The sequence below is a fragment of the Camellia sinensis genome, chromosome 11 (genome assembly GCF_055761805.1).
Source record: "Camellia sinensis isolate YWXY chromosome 11, ASM5576180v1, whole genome shotgun sequence".
NCBI classification, from domain to species: Eukaryota; Viridiplantae; Streptophyta; class Magnoliopsida; order Ericales; family Theaceae; genus Camellia; species Camellia sinensis.
The window spans coordinates 50,706,133-50,720,390 of record NC_138971.1 but is presented as its reverse complement, the minus strand read 5'-3'; the positions used below and the strand labels follow the sequence as shown (position 1 = coordinate 50,720,390).

At 40.0% G+C, this 14,258-nt stretch overlaps 1 pseudogene across 1 annotated transcript in view; it reads left to right on the top strand.

The window, feature by feature from the left end:
• The window catches only part of LOC145788890 (geranylgeranyl transferase type-2 subunit alpha 2-like), a 295,230-nt pseudogene that overhangs the window by 196,842 nt on the left and 84,130 nt on the right, over window positions 1-14,258 (top strand). The gene's annotated exons all lie outside the window — the stretch shown is intronic.

Sequence of the window (14,258 nt, the reverse complement as noted above, 5' to 3'; positions counted from 1 at the left end):
GCATGTACAATGGAATTGTGACTACAATTAATTCACTTGCAAGAGAATCAAATGAATTTCTGATTACTCGAAGATCACACCTAGAGTTAGCCTCAAGTCCGTACCTATTTGCCTTAATTATAGATGAATTGATTAGACATATTTTAGATGATGTCTTATGATTTATGCTATTTACAGATGTTATTATCATAGTGGATGAAATTAAAAGAGGAATTAACACTAAACTAAAAATTTAGATAGAATAGAAGCACTTGAGTCGTTAAAAAACATTTTAAAATAATACTGAAATTGTACACATGGAATATTACTTCAATAACAGTAGAAATAGAAATAACAGACAAGTTGAGGTTGAAAAGAAGGAGATACGAAAGGGTGAGCAATTTCGTTATGTAGGTTCAATTATTAATAAGAATGGAATGAGGTTGAAGATGATACAACCCGTAGAATCAAAGTAGGCTCAAATAATGCTATCTCCACTTGAAGCAACCCTCTCCATATGTGTCCAGGTTTCTTTAGTGGACTGGATAAAGTAACTGTGGTCCGAAATGTCGGGATGTTGCAATTGTGTTAGTTCAATAGCGATCAATGACATTTTGGCTTGAATGAACTTTACAAAGAGACTAAACAAATCAAAATCAAGAGTACATCGAAGAAACTGATTGAGTCAACGAAACCCAAAATAGCATGGATGTAGTCGAACGTGCAGGTTGCTGTGGCCTCAAGTATCTGAAAACATTTGGCAATGGAGAAATGGAGAACTTTGATTGTCAAAGTGATGAAGCCATCATGAATCCTCCTGCCACAATGCTGTATGATTGATCTGTACATTAGGATTTCAAATTGTCGATCAGGAGAAGATTAAAAATCATAAGCTTGAAAACTAAAATGAGAAGGAAGACATGAGAATTATCACTTTTTGTTTATTTATTGTGTTTCACTTTTCTTTTTTTTTAGGAAACACGGGGTTAATTTTTATAGAAATGAGTCAAAAAGTAGATACCCCATATTTAGATAAATATAAAAAGTGAAACAAATTCAGACTCACCAAATTAATTGTTAAAGTGATATGTGTTTTCTTTCCTCCAAATTCCTTGGACACACATTAAAAAATAAGCCAAGATAGACACTAAAAAGCATTCCTAGGAGGGCACAAAGGGCACAGCCCTGCTCATCCTCATAACCTTTGACACTTTAGTATTGAACTCTCCCATTTTGTTCTCTTTTAGGCTCTCTTTTTGGAGTAACTAGTTCAACCTTGTTAGATCAACTTATATTTTTGTCATATGCAGCAAGGCATATTTATAGGTGTCTTATTAAGTCAACCTTAGAATTCTTGCTCAACACTCACAATTTCTTACGATTAGGTATTTGCCTTGCTTTAGAATGGTATTAGTCAATAAACAATGGGGAAAATTACGACAGTAGTTCCTGTATTTTGGTCATTGTGAAATTTTAGTCCTTATAATTTCAATTGGCTCGATTTTGACTCTGAATTTATGATTGTCTCAATGTGGTCCTGTTGATTTGAACTCTTAGTATTTATATATATATATATATATATAAAATATGCACTTAAGTGTTATGTGTCATATTTTTAAGGGTACAATTATAAATTTACTCAACTCAGTGAGTTAACCTCAACTAATTTAGTGATAATTTTCTTTAAAAAATACTAACAATATTATCAATTGGACCAAATTGATGTAAAATTTAAAATGAATGGTCAAAATTGAGCCAATTGAAAGTGTAGGGATCAAAATGATACAAGAAATAAAATATAGGGATTAGTGGTGTAATTTGCCCTAAACAATAAACCAACTAACCAAGCATTACAACAAAACCAATAAACTAGTCTACGTAGGCCTATTGTAAAATAATTTAAGCTTATTTCAACTTAATTCAGGCCAGATTTTAAAAAGTTTGTTAGGCCATTTTCGGCCCTTAAATTTTTAGTCAAATTTAAGAAAAATGATTCATTCACATAATTCCCTCCCCCCAAACCCTCCCAAATGATATGACAAGAAAAATTTGAAAAGTTGATCTACATTCTAATATTCCTTCGAAACTCTCTTTATATGCATTTTGTTTTGCCACCTCATTAGGGGATGATTGTGAGGGGAAGAAATTGTGTGGATGTAGTACTGCTACAAATTTAATTAAAAATCTAAGTTTGATTTGATGTGACATTCCAATGGATAGACTTAGGTTTGAACGTAAATTTGGGTAAAACTTCAGTAGTGACAGAGTGATAAATTTGAAAATTACAAAATGATCTAGAAAAATATTCAAAGTATACATATTGAAGTCTTCTTTAAATTGGGTTAAAAAATGGGTAAAACTCAATTTCATATAAATTCGAGTCAATGAGTAGAGAGGTGTTTTGCAATATTTCTATCCAAATTTAAATTTGATAAACCTTGTTTGACATTAGACTAATATAGTTAAAAAGTTACTATAAATTATTATATCACTCTCTCTATTTTTCGTAAAAAATTAATTAAAATAACACTTCTCATACCATAGGGGTTGAAAATGTCCCTAGATGGTGGTTTTCAACTTTTGCTTGTGTGGGAAGATTTTTTAATTGGAAATTACTTAATTATGGTTCCCATATGAACAGTTCCCCCCACTTATTTCTCTTATGCTCTCGAATCTGTATGGCTAATAAGGACAAAAAAGGTAATTACAGAATGGGGGTGATGGAACAAACTTAACCAATGCAATCATGAAAGCTACATTGGACAGTAAAATTTTGAATTTTAAAAAGAAAAATGTTTAGGAGTTCTAGAGGAAGAGCTTTAGAGAGAGCTCTAATAGTGGATTCCACTATATGATGTGATGTTTTTTTTTTTTTTTGCTTTGTCACATCACTAGAGCTCTAATTTTAGAGCTGTTAATCACTTTCCTTCTAAAAATTGCTTACAAATCACACGTATCAGTTAAGTCTGAGAAACACTAGTAAGAGTCGAACTCGATATATTTGGATTTACAGTTCATTCTTAGGGTCTATCCTTTTGCCGCTAGGCAAAGTCATTCATTTACATGATCACATTTTTACCATATCATTTATCACAATTGCCTTGAAATTGTCCCTAGTGATGGAACCAATTTAACCAATGCAATCATGACCATGAGATGGTAAATGTCATTAAAAAAATAAAAATAAATGTAGTATTATTGGCCATTCATTAATCATATAGATAAAAAAAAATAATTGTTGTGTCTTTATATTGAAATGTATGTTCTATTATTAATTATTTTTATATTTACGTATTACACCCCCCCTCCCCCCCAACTAGATTATAATATTTATCTCAAACTTCTAAGATTATTAGTGCCAAACGAAACTTGCCTTTTTTTATTGGACAAATTACATCAGTGGTCTCTAAAATTTTCACATTGAATCAATTCCATAATATTTTAGCAAAACACCATTGACAAAAAAACTTTTTTCAAAGTAATATGAGAACATTTACAAACAATTCCATAAAGAACTTGGTTAAGTTTCTATTTATTTTAAGGAGGAAAAACTTGGATCAGTTCTATTGCCCAAAATGGTAAATAGCATGCAATAGAGATGAGGAGGTGATGATGACAAAGATGAAATCTCACAATCTGCCGCGGTTGCAGCCGCAACAAAAGTAATGGTCTCTGGTCATGAACTTTTCAGCAACGGACACCAGTCGTGTAACAACCCTCACCTTACTCTTGCCATACTTGCGTACATTCTTGCATGGTCTTGCTGCTTATGTTAATTTAAAGGTTTTGTCTTGGCTTGATTTGCTTAAGTTGCTTGCACGATTTTGTTCCTTGCTTAGTGCGTGTGCGTAGCCGAGATCATCTTGAGCTTAGTCCGCCTTTGACCCTTGTACTTAGAACCATCTTGAGGTCTTGTTCAACCCCATCTTCACCTCGGGCATTCTTTGCCGAGATGTTCCGCACTTGAACCTTGTCCGCAGGCAGGTATGGCCTAGGCCGAGATGTGGCGCACCCCGGCCAAGGTGTGGCACAGCTTAGTCAAGTGTCGTCCTCCCTAGCCGATGTTTTTTCTATCCTGTTGCTGGATCCTTGTTTTGAGCCGATGTCATCTCTTTGCCGATGTGTTTTACCCGAGCTTACCGCATACGATTTGTCAGAGACTTGTCTTGTCTATCAATCACCTTTTTGGAGCTGAACCAACCCGATAATGCCACGTGTCCGAGCTGTTTGTTAAGGCAGCCGACAGACCTTGAAACAAATCATTTCTTGTCTCAAATCTTCGTATTAGAGAGAGAAGCTCTAGAAAGGAGGAAGAAGAGTTCTTGAGTGAGAGTTGTCTTCCAAGCTTGATCTTTGTGGCTTGAACCGTTAGATCCGAGTTTTGAGGTTAGAATCTTGATCTCCTTTGATTGTTCTTACTGAATACCTAGCTGCATTGCATGATCGGTTTTGTTTTGCATGTCATGCATCGTTTTGAAGTTGGTTTTAGAAAGAGAAAATGGTTTTTCATGTGTTCTTGAACAAAGTCTCATTTTGATCGAAGAGTTTGGAACGAAAACCATGTTTTTGTGTTTGTTCTTGCATGACCTTCTTGAATGGGTACTTAAGTCCATATGTTTTGAACTCTTGGCATGAAAACTCAGATTTTGTAACAAGTTGTGAACTTGCATCCATCTTTCAAATGATCATGTTCTTCATATTCTCCAAAGGAAAACCCAGGTTTCTCCTGACTTTGTTAGCAGGACCTCGGCTTAGCCCTGGACGGTACCCAGTGTGTTTTCGAGAAACGGGAGCAGTGGTTAAGCTCCCAGCTTGTTTTGTTTTGTCCTTGACTTAGATCTGGCATGAATGCCGAGATCATTTGCATGTATATATAGAGCTTGCTTTGAGAATGTGACTTGCCATGTGATTGTAGGTCCTTGATATTGCTTTGAGTCTGCACCTGAAGAACTAGGTGAGTGGTATTATTGATAAAGCTATGTTATACTTGTTTGATAAACTTTGCTTGCCTCGTTTTGACGAAAGTGTTTTGTTAGCATGAATAAATAGCTCTTGTTTTGGTGTGCCAAGTATACTCCTTGTTTTGATGCCATCTTTGAGAAGGATACGGTCCTTGTTAAATCGGGCTACGGGCCTAAGTAACACAAGTCCCTTGTGCTGGAGGACTCTAAACTTTCGCGGTACCAAGTGCACAAGTCCCTTGTATTGGAGGACTCTAAACTTTCACAATACTTTTGACTAAACGATTACGGATCGTACAGCTCTTGATACTTGACTGATGAATACGGTTCATCCCTTGTCTCGCCGATGTTATGATACTTGAATGATGAATACGGTTCATCCCTTGTTCTGCCGATGTTATGATACTCGAATGATGAATACGGTTCATCCCTTGTCTCGCCGATGTTATGATACTTGACTGATGAATACGGTTCATCCCTTGTCTCGCCGATGTTATGATACTTGAATGATGAATACGGTTCATCCCTTGTTCTGCCGATGTTATGATACTCGAATGATGAATACGGTTCATCCCTTGTCTCGCCGATGTTATGATACTTGAATGATGAATACGGTTCATCCCTTGCTCTGCCGATGTTATGATACTCGAATGATGAATACGGTTCATCCCTTGTTTCGCCGATGTTATGATACTTGTATGATGGATACGGTTCATCCCTTGTTTCGCCGATGTTATGATACTTGTATGATGAATACGGTTCATCCCTTGTTTCGCCGATGTTATGATACTTGTATGATGAATACGGTTCATCCCTTGTTTCGCCGATGTTATGATACTTGTATGATGGATACGGTTCATCCCTTGTTTCGCCTATGTCAGTAAACACCTTTGGGTACTTGTAATATTTGATCGATGAATACGGTTCATCCCTTGCCTTGCTAAGTTTGATGTGTTTCGTTTTGAAGGACTCCGGCTATATTCATGCAAAACCTTTATCTTTAGTACCATTCACTGAGTTTTGTACTCACCCCTCTATATATATGTAGGTGATGAGCAGGACGGCGGCGACGCCTAGATCGTTTGGATGCTTGTTTTGGATTCGTGCTTATGTCGGCTTTACTTTTGTATTTACGTCGGTGATGCCCTGTTTTACATGTCGGCAAATCTTGAAAATCATGCTTCTTGACTTGTATTAGCTGTATTTTGTATATGTCGGCTTGAGAAGCCTTTTGATCAAGATGTAACATGTATTATTTTACCTTGTTGTATTTAAGTTGTAAAGTTAATTGGAATGTTTGGCATTGCTTTGATCTACGCACAGCTCTTATGGACCATTCGCAACTGATTTATTGCTTCCGCATTTGTGAGCCCCCTATATTCATACTCTGATTGTGTTAAGTTTTGAAAAGTTGGCCTTCGGTAATTACGGATTACTAGCCATCACGGCACCAAACTACTAGGGGCGGTTTGGGGTCGTGACAGAATGGTATCAGAGCACAAGTTCCTCGGTATACGCTGTTCACACACTTTGAGTCCTAAAGAGCATAGGATTTCCCTTAGAAAGATGTTAGGGTTGCATCATGGTATTTGTTATTTGAACGAGATGTGCATTGTTTTGATATGCTTATTTGCTATTTACCTATGTGGTTATTTGCTTAATTGTTTTAAAGTCATACTTTGCACGCTCATAGCATCATGAGGAGAGGTAGACCACCGCTTGGCCGAGATCAGCCCGAAGACAGAATGGACAGATTGGAAAGATTAGTTGAGGGTTTGGCCCGCGAGTTGAGGCAAACCAGGCAGCAGTTCGCTAGTGCTACGTCGACTCAGGCCGAGCAGACCAACGGCCGAAATGTAGCTCCACCTCCACCTCCTCCCGTGCCGCAGGTTCCCCCGCAACCAGCCTTTTATGGGGATGGCACGATAGCTTTGATCAGGGAGTTCAAGAAAATGAGACCGCCAAGGTTCTCTGGGGGTATAGAGCCGATGAAGGCTGAAGCATGGGTGTTGGAAATGGAAAAGTTGTTTGAGATCTTCCCTAGCACCGACGCACAGAAAGTGACGTTGGCAGCATTCACATTAGATGATGACGCCCGCAGGTGGTGGATGATGGTTAGAGAGAGCAACCCAGATTTGACCTGGACCCGATTCTTAGAGTTGTTCTACAAGAAACATTTTCCCCTAAGTGTTCGAAACCGCAAGGCTACCGAATTTCATACTCTGACGCAAGGCAACAGAACAGTGGCGGAATATGACCGCGCTTTTACTGAATTAGTGAGGTTTGTACCTCACATGACCAACGATGAATATATGAAGGCCAGGAAGTTCGAGTGTGGGCTTCGTGGACCGATTCAAGACCGGGTGAGTTTACTCGATATGCCGACTTATGCCGAAGTATTGGACAAAGCCATTCACGCCGAAGCTAATTTGAACCGATACCAGAGCTCGGGAGAAAACCAGCGAAAGAGGCAGAACTATGACAATCGCCGAGGACAGCTGGGCACCAAGAAGAGAACGAACACGGGCAGTACTAGTAACCTAAGGCAGGAAGGGAGTGCTAAACCGACGTGTTCGGATTGTGGGAAACAGCATTTCGGGATCTGTCGACGAACGTCTGGAGCCTGTTATGAATGTGGTGAGATGGGCCATTATGTGAGAGATTGCCCCAAAACAAAGGCTGATAACAACAAGAAAGGAGGGAATACCTCGGGTTCCGTTCAGAAGGGAAATGCTGGGAAAGGACAGATGAGACAGGGCAGAGTGTTTGCATTAGTACCAGGAGACACTCAGAATGCTGAGGCAGTGGTGTCAGGTATGTTACTAATTTGCTCTCAAGATGCCTATGCGTTGATTGACTCGGGTTCTACTCATTCGTTTATATCTGCTAAGTTTGCCGAGAAAATTAATAGAGAACTAGAGCCCCTTGATTATGTGTTATCTGTGTCTACTCCATCTGGGAGATCTATGATTGTTGCATCCATTTACAGAGCATGTGTTGTTGTGATTGAGAATGTTGAATTGCTAGTAGATTTAATGCCTCTAGACCTAGCTCATTTTGATATTATACTGGGAATGGACTGGTTAGTTGCGAACGATGCATCTATTAATTGCGTTTCGAAAAGTGTCACACTGAGACCCCCAAACCTAGCCGAGGTTATTTTCCAGGGTAAAGGGGTAGTGCCCCCACCATACTTGATTTCGTCCATTAAGGCCTGTAAGTTAATCCAGAAAGGGTGTCGAGGTTACTTGTGTAGTATACTGAGTGATCAGAATGGAAATGTTAACTTAGCCGACATCCCGATTGTTAATGATTTTCCCGACGTCTTTCCGGATGAATTGCCTGGCCACTTGACCGATAGAGAAATAGAGTTTACGGTCGATATTATATCGGGAACGCAGCCGATCTCCAAACCACCTTATAGGATGGCCCCCGCTGAACTTAGAGAATTGAAACTGCAGTTGCAAGAGTTGTTAGATAAGGGATTTATTAGGCCGAGCACTTCACCATGGGGAGCACCTGTTTTATTTGTTAAGAAGAAGGATGGCACACTCCGTCTTTGTATTGATTATAGAGAACTCAATAAAGTCACCATTAAGAACAAGTACCCGTTACCTAGAATTGATGATTTGCTTGATCAGTTACAAGGAGCACGAGTCTTTTCTAAGATCGACCTTCGGTCTGGTTACCATCAGCTTAAAGTTAAAGCCGAAGATGTTGAGAAGACTGCTTTTCGAACAAGATATGGCCACTACGAGTTTTTAGTAATGCCTTTTGGAGTGACCAATGCCCCTGCTGCATTTATGGATTTAATGAACCGAATCTTCAAACCATATTTAGATGAATTTGTAGTTGTTTTCATTGATGATATATTGATCTATTCCAAGAGTAATGTTGAACATGAAAACCATTTGAGACTTGCCTTACAGATTTTGAGAGAACGGAAATTGTATGCGAAGTTTAACAAGTGTGAGTTTTGGCTTTCTACCATCTCATTTTTGGGTCATGTGATTAATGAAGAAGGTATTGCAGTAGATCCTAGCAAAGTTGAAGCCGTAGTAAATTGGCCGAGGCCGACTAATGTGTCCGAGATTCGTAGTTTTCTGGGTTTGGCAGGTTATTACAGAAAGTTTGTGAAAGATTTCTCCAGGATTGCAATTCCATTGACGCAACTGACTAAGAAGGGAACACTGTATGAATGGACTAAAGATCGGGAGTCAGCCTTCCGGGAACTGAAGACGAGGTTAATTACAGCACCAGTACTAGTACTACCATCAGGTAACGAAGAGTTTCACGTCTATAGTGATGCATCACATAAGGGTTTGGGTTGTGTATTAATGCAAAAGGGTAAAGTTATAGCTTATGCATCTCGTCAGTTGAAACCTCATGAGAAAAACTATCCTACCCATGACTTAGAATTGGCGGCCGTAGTATTTGCTTTAAAGATTTGGCGTCACTATTTGTATGGAGCTACTTGTCAGGTTTTTACAGATCATAAGAGCTTAAAGTATCTATTCACTCAGAAAGAATTGAATTTGAGACAGAGACGGTGGCTTGAGTTGTTGAAAGACTACGATATGCAGATTCAATATCACCCCGGGAAAGTCAACAGTGTAGCCGACGCTTTGAGCAGGAAGTCAGATGGAAATTTGGCGTGTTTAACCGTGATGTCAGCAGAGCCGACTATCGTTAATGAAGTAAAGACAAGACAGATGGAGGATAACTTCCTCAAGAAAATAGCCGAGGAGATTCACACGAAGCCGAGACCAGGGTACACCATCGAAGACAGAGTACTCAGGTTTGAGGGAAGATTATGCGTGGCCGGCATTCCAGAGCTGAAGAAAAAGATTTTGCAGGAAGCTCATGGTTCCAAGTTTGCTGTCCATCCAGGGAACACCAAAATGTATCAAGATGTGAAGCAGACCTTCTGGTGGCCAAATATGAAGAGAGAAATAGCCGAATTCGTGTCCCAGTGTTTACATTGTCAGCAAGTGAAAGCCGAACATCAAAGACCAGCAGGACTTCTTCAACCTTTGCCGATTCCTGAGTGGAAATGGGAGCACATCTCCATGGATTTTGTGATCGGGTTGCCGAAGACACCAAAGGGTATGGATTCAATTTGGGTTGTTGTGGATAGGTTAACTAAGTCAGCACACTTTCTACCCGTTAAGACTACCTTCAACGCCAATCAACTTGCCTTGCTATATGTGAACGAGATTGTCAGACTTCATGGAGTGCCGATGTCAATTGTTTCAGACCGAGATCCTAAATTTGTTTCTAGATTTTGGCAGAGTCTACAGAGGGCTTTTGGAGCCGAGCTGAGATTTAGTACAGCCTTTCATCCCCAGACAGATGGGCAGACTGAGAGGACAATTCAGACGCTTGAAGATATGCTTAGACTTTGTGTATTGGACCTCCAAGGAAGTTGGGGAACACATCTACCCTTAGTGGAATTCGCTTACAATAACAGTTATCAAGCTAGCATTGGCATGGCGCCGTATGAAGCCTTGTACGGAAGGAAATGTAGATCGCCGACATGTTGGACCGAAGTCGGAGACAGAGCCCTGCTTGGTCCCGAATTGATTCAAGTGACAACAGAGAAGATTAAACTTATCCAACAGAGGATTAGGGCTGCCCAAAGCCGACAAAAGAGCTACGCCGACCAGAGAAGGAATGAGTTAGAGTTCGAAGTTGGGAATCACGCATTCCTGAAAATCTCACCGATGAAAGGGGTTTCCAGATTTGGAAGGAAAGGTAAGTTAGCACCTCGCTATATTGGGCCATTTGAAATTCTTGAGAGAATTAATCCTGTTGCCTACAGACTTGCTTTGCCGCCAGATTTGAGCCAAGTCCACAATGTGTTTCATGTTTCGATGTCGAGGAAGTACATCCGAGATCCACTACATGTAATTGATCATTCCGAGATCACAGTTAATGAAGATTTGGGCTACGAGGAGAAGCCAATGAGGATTGTTGACCGACAAGTGAGGCAATTGAGGAACAGATCGATACCAATGGTAAAGGTCGAATGGAAGGAACATTATGGCACAGAAGCCACTTGGGAAAAGGAAGAGGATGTGAGAATCCGCTATCCAGAGCTGTTCATAGAGCAAGGTAATCTAAGTTTGGGGACCAAACTTCTTTAAGGGGGGTAGGATGTAACAACCCTCACCTTACTCTTGCCATACTTGCGTACATTCTTGCATGGTCTTGCTGCTTATGTTAATTTAAAGGTTTTGTCTTGGCTTGATTTGCTTAAGTTGCTTGCACGATTTTGTTCCTTGCTTAGTGCGTGTGCGTAGCCGAGATCATCTTGAGCTTAGTCCGCCTTTGACCTTTGTACTTAGAACCATCTTGAGGTCTTGTTCAACCCCATCTTCACCTCGGGCATTCTTTGCCGAGATGTTCCGCACTTGAACCTTGTCCGCAGGCAGGTATGGCCTAGGCCGAGATGTGGCGCACCCCGGCCAAGGTGTGGCACAGCTTAGTCAAGTGTCGTCCTCCCTAGCCGATGTTTTTTCTATCCTGTTGCTGGATCCTTGTTTTGAGCCGATGTCATCTCTTTGCCGATGTGTTTTACCCGAGCTTACCGCATACGATTTGTCAGAGACTTGTCTTGTCTATCAATCACCTTTTTGGAGCTGAACCAACCCGATAATGCCACGTGTCCGAGCTGTTTGTTAAGGCAGCCGACAGACCTTGAAACAAATCATTTCTTGTCTCAAATCTTCGTATTAGAGAGAGAATCTCTAGAAAGGAGGAAGAAGAGTTCTTGAGTGAGAGTTGTCTTCCAAGCTTGATCTTTGTGGCTTGAACCGTTAGATCCGAGTTTTGAGGTTAGAATCTTGATCTCCTTTGAATGTTCTTACTGAATACCTAGCTGCATTGCATGATCGGTTTTGTTTTGCATGTCATGCATCGTTTTGAAGTTGGTTTTAGAAAGAGAAAATGGTTTTTCATGTGTTCTTGAACAAAGTCTCATTTTGATCGAAGAGTTTGGAACGAAAACCATGTTTTTGTGTTTGTTCTTGCATGACCTTCTTGAATGGGTACTTAAGTCCATATGTTTTGAACTCTTGGCATGAAAACTCAGATTTTGTAACAAGTTGTGAACTTGCATCCATCTTTCAAATGATCATGTTCTTCATATTCTCCAAAGGAAAACCCAGGTTTCTCCTCACTTTGTTAGCGGGACCTCGGCTTAGCCCTGGACGGTACCCAGTGTGTTTTCGAGAAACGGGAGCAGTGGTTAAGCTCCCAGCTTGTTTTGTTTTGTCCTTGACTTAGATCTGGCATGAATGCCGAGATCATTTGCATGTATATATAGAGCTTGCTTTGAGAATGTGACTTGCCATGTGATTGTAGGTCCTTGATATTGTTTTGAGTCTGCACCTGAAGAACTAGGTGAGTGGTATTATTGATAAAGCTATGTTATACTTGTTTGATAAACTTTGCTTGCCTCGTTTTGACGAAAGTGTTTTGTTAGCATGAATAAATAGCTCTTGTTTTGGTGTGCCAAGTATACTCCTTGTTTTGATGCCATCTTTGAGAAGGATACGGTCCTTGTTAAATCGGGCTACGGGCCTAAGTAACACAAGTCCCTTGTGCTGGAGGACTCTAAACTTTCGCGGTACCAAGTGCACAAGTCCCTTGTATTGGAGGACTCTAAACTTTCGCAATACTTTTGACTAAACGATTACGGATCGTACAGCTCTTGATACTTGACTGATGAATACGGTTCATCCCTTGTCTCGCCGATGTTATGATACTTGAATGATGAATACGGTTCATCCCTTGTTCTGCCGATGTTATGATACTCGAATGATGAATACGGTTCATCCCTTGTCTCGCCGATGTTATGATACTTGACTGATGAATACGGTTCATCCCTTGTCTCGCCGATGTTATGATACTTGAATGATGAATACGGTTCATCCCTTGTTCTGCCGATGTTATGATACTCGAATGATGAATACGGTTCATCCCTTGTCTCGCCGATGTTATGATACTTGAATGATGAATACGGTTCATCCCTTGCTCTGCCGATGTTATGATACTCGAATGATGAATACGGTTCATCCCTTGTTTCGCCGATGTTATGATACTTGTATGATGGATACGGTTCATCCCTTGTTTCGCCGATGTTATGATACTTGTATGATGAATACGGTTCATCCCTTGTTTCGCCGATGTTATGATACTTGTATGATGGATACGGTTCATCCCTTGTTTCGCCGATGTTATGATACTTGTATGATGGATACGGTTCATCCCTTGTTTCGCCTATGTCAGTAAACACCTTTGGGTACTTGTAATATTTGATCGATGAATACGGTTCATCCCTTGCCTTGCTAAGTTTGATGTGTTTCGTTTTGAAGGACTCCGGCTATATTCATGCAAAACCTTTATCTTTAGTACCATTCACTGAGTTTTGTACTCACCCCTCTATATATATGTAGGTGATGAGCAGGACGGCGGCGACGCCTAAATCGTTTGGATGCTTGTTTTGGATTCGTGCTTATGTCGGCTTTACTTTTGTATTTACGTCGGTGATGCCCTGTTTTACATGTCGGCAAATCTTGAAAATCATGCTTCTTGACTTGTATTAGCTGTATTTTGTATATGTCGGCTTGAGAAGCCTTTTGATCAAGATGTAACATGTATTATTTTACCTTGTTGTATTTAAGTTGTAAAGTTAATTGGAATGTTTGGCATTGCTTTGATCTACGCACAGCTCTTATGGACCATTCGCAACTGATTTATTGCTTCCGCATTTGTGAGCCCCCTATATTCATACTCTGATTGTGTTAAGTTTTGAAAAGTTGGCCTTCGGTAATTACGGATTACTGGCCATCACGGCACCAAACTACTAGGGGCGGTTTGGGGTCGTGACAAGTCGAATCTCACGGCCTTACCCCAACTGAGCCCCATCGTCGAACGAACCCCCTTTCTTTTTTCTCGTCGAACCATCTGTTAGACAAAAGCCATCTCTTTCTACAATTGAGATCCACGTGTTTATTTGAGCGAGTTAACTCAATGAGTTGGTTGAATAATATACAAAATATTAAATTTACAATTTTACCCTTTAAAATAAGGCATGTGACATGCACATGGCCAATTTCCGTCAAAAAACTTAACTACCATTTTCAATTGGGACAAAAGGAGACAAAATATAAAATTCAGGGTTAAAATCTAGTGATTTGAAAATATAGAGACTAAAATAACACAAAAGTATACCATATGCATTATTTTAAGGGTTAACATTGTAACATCTTCCTTTTCCCTATGCTGATTGTTGGTATGGTGTGTAGGATTGGC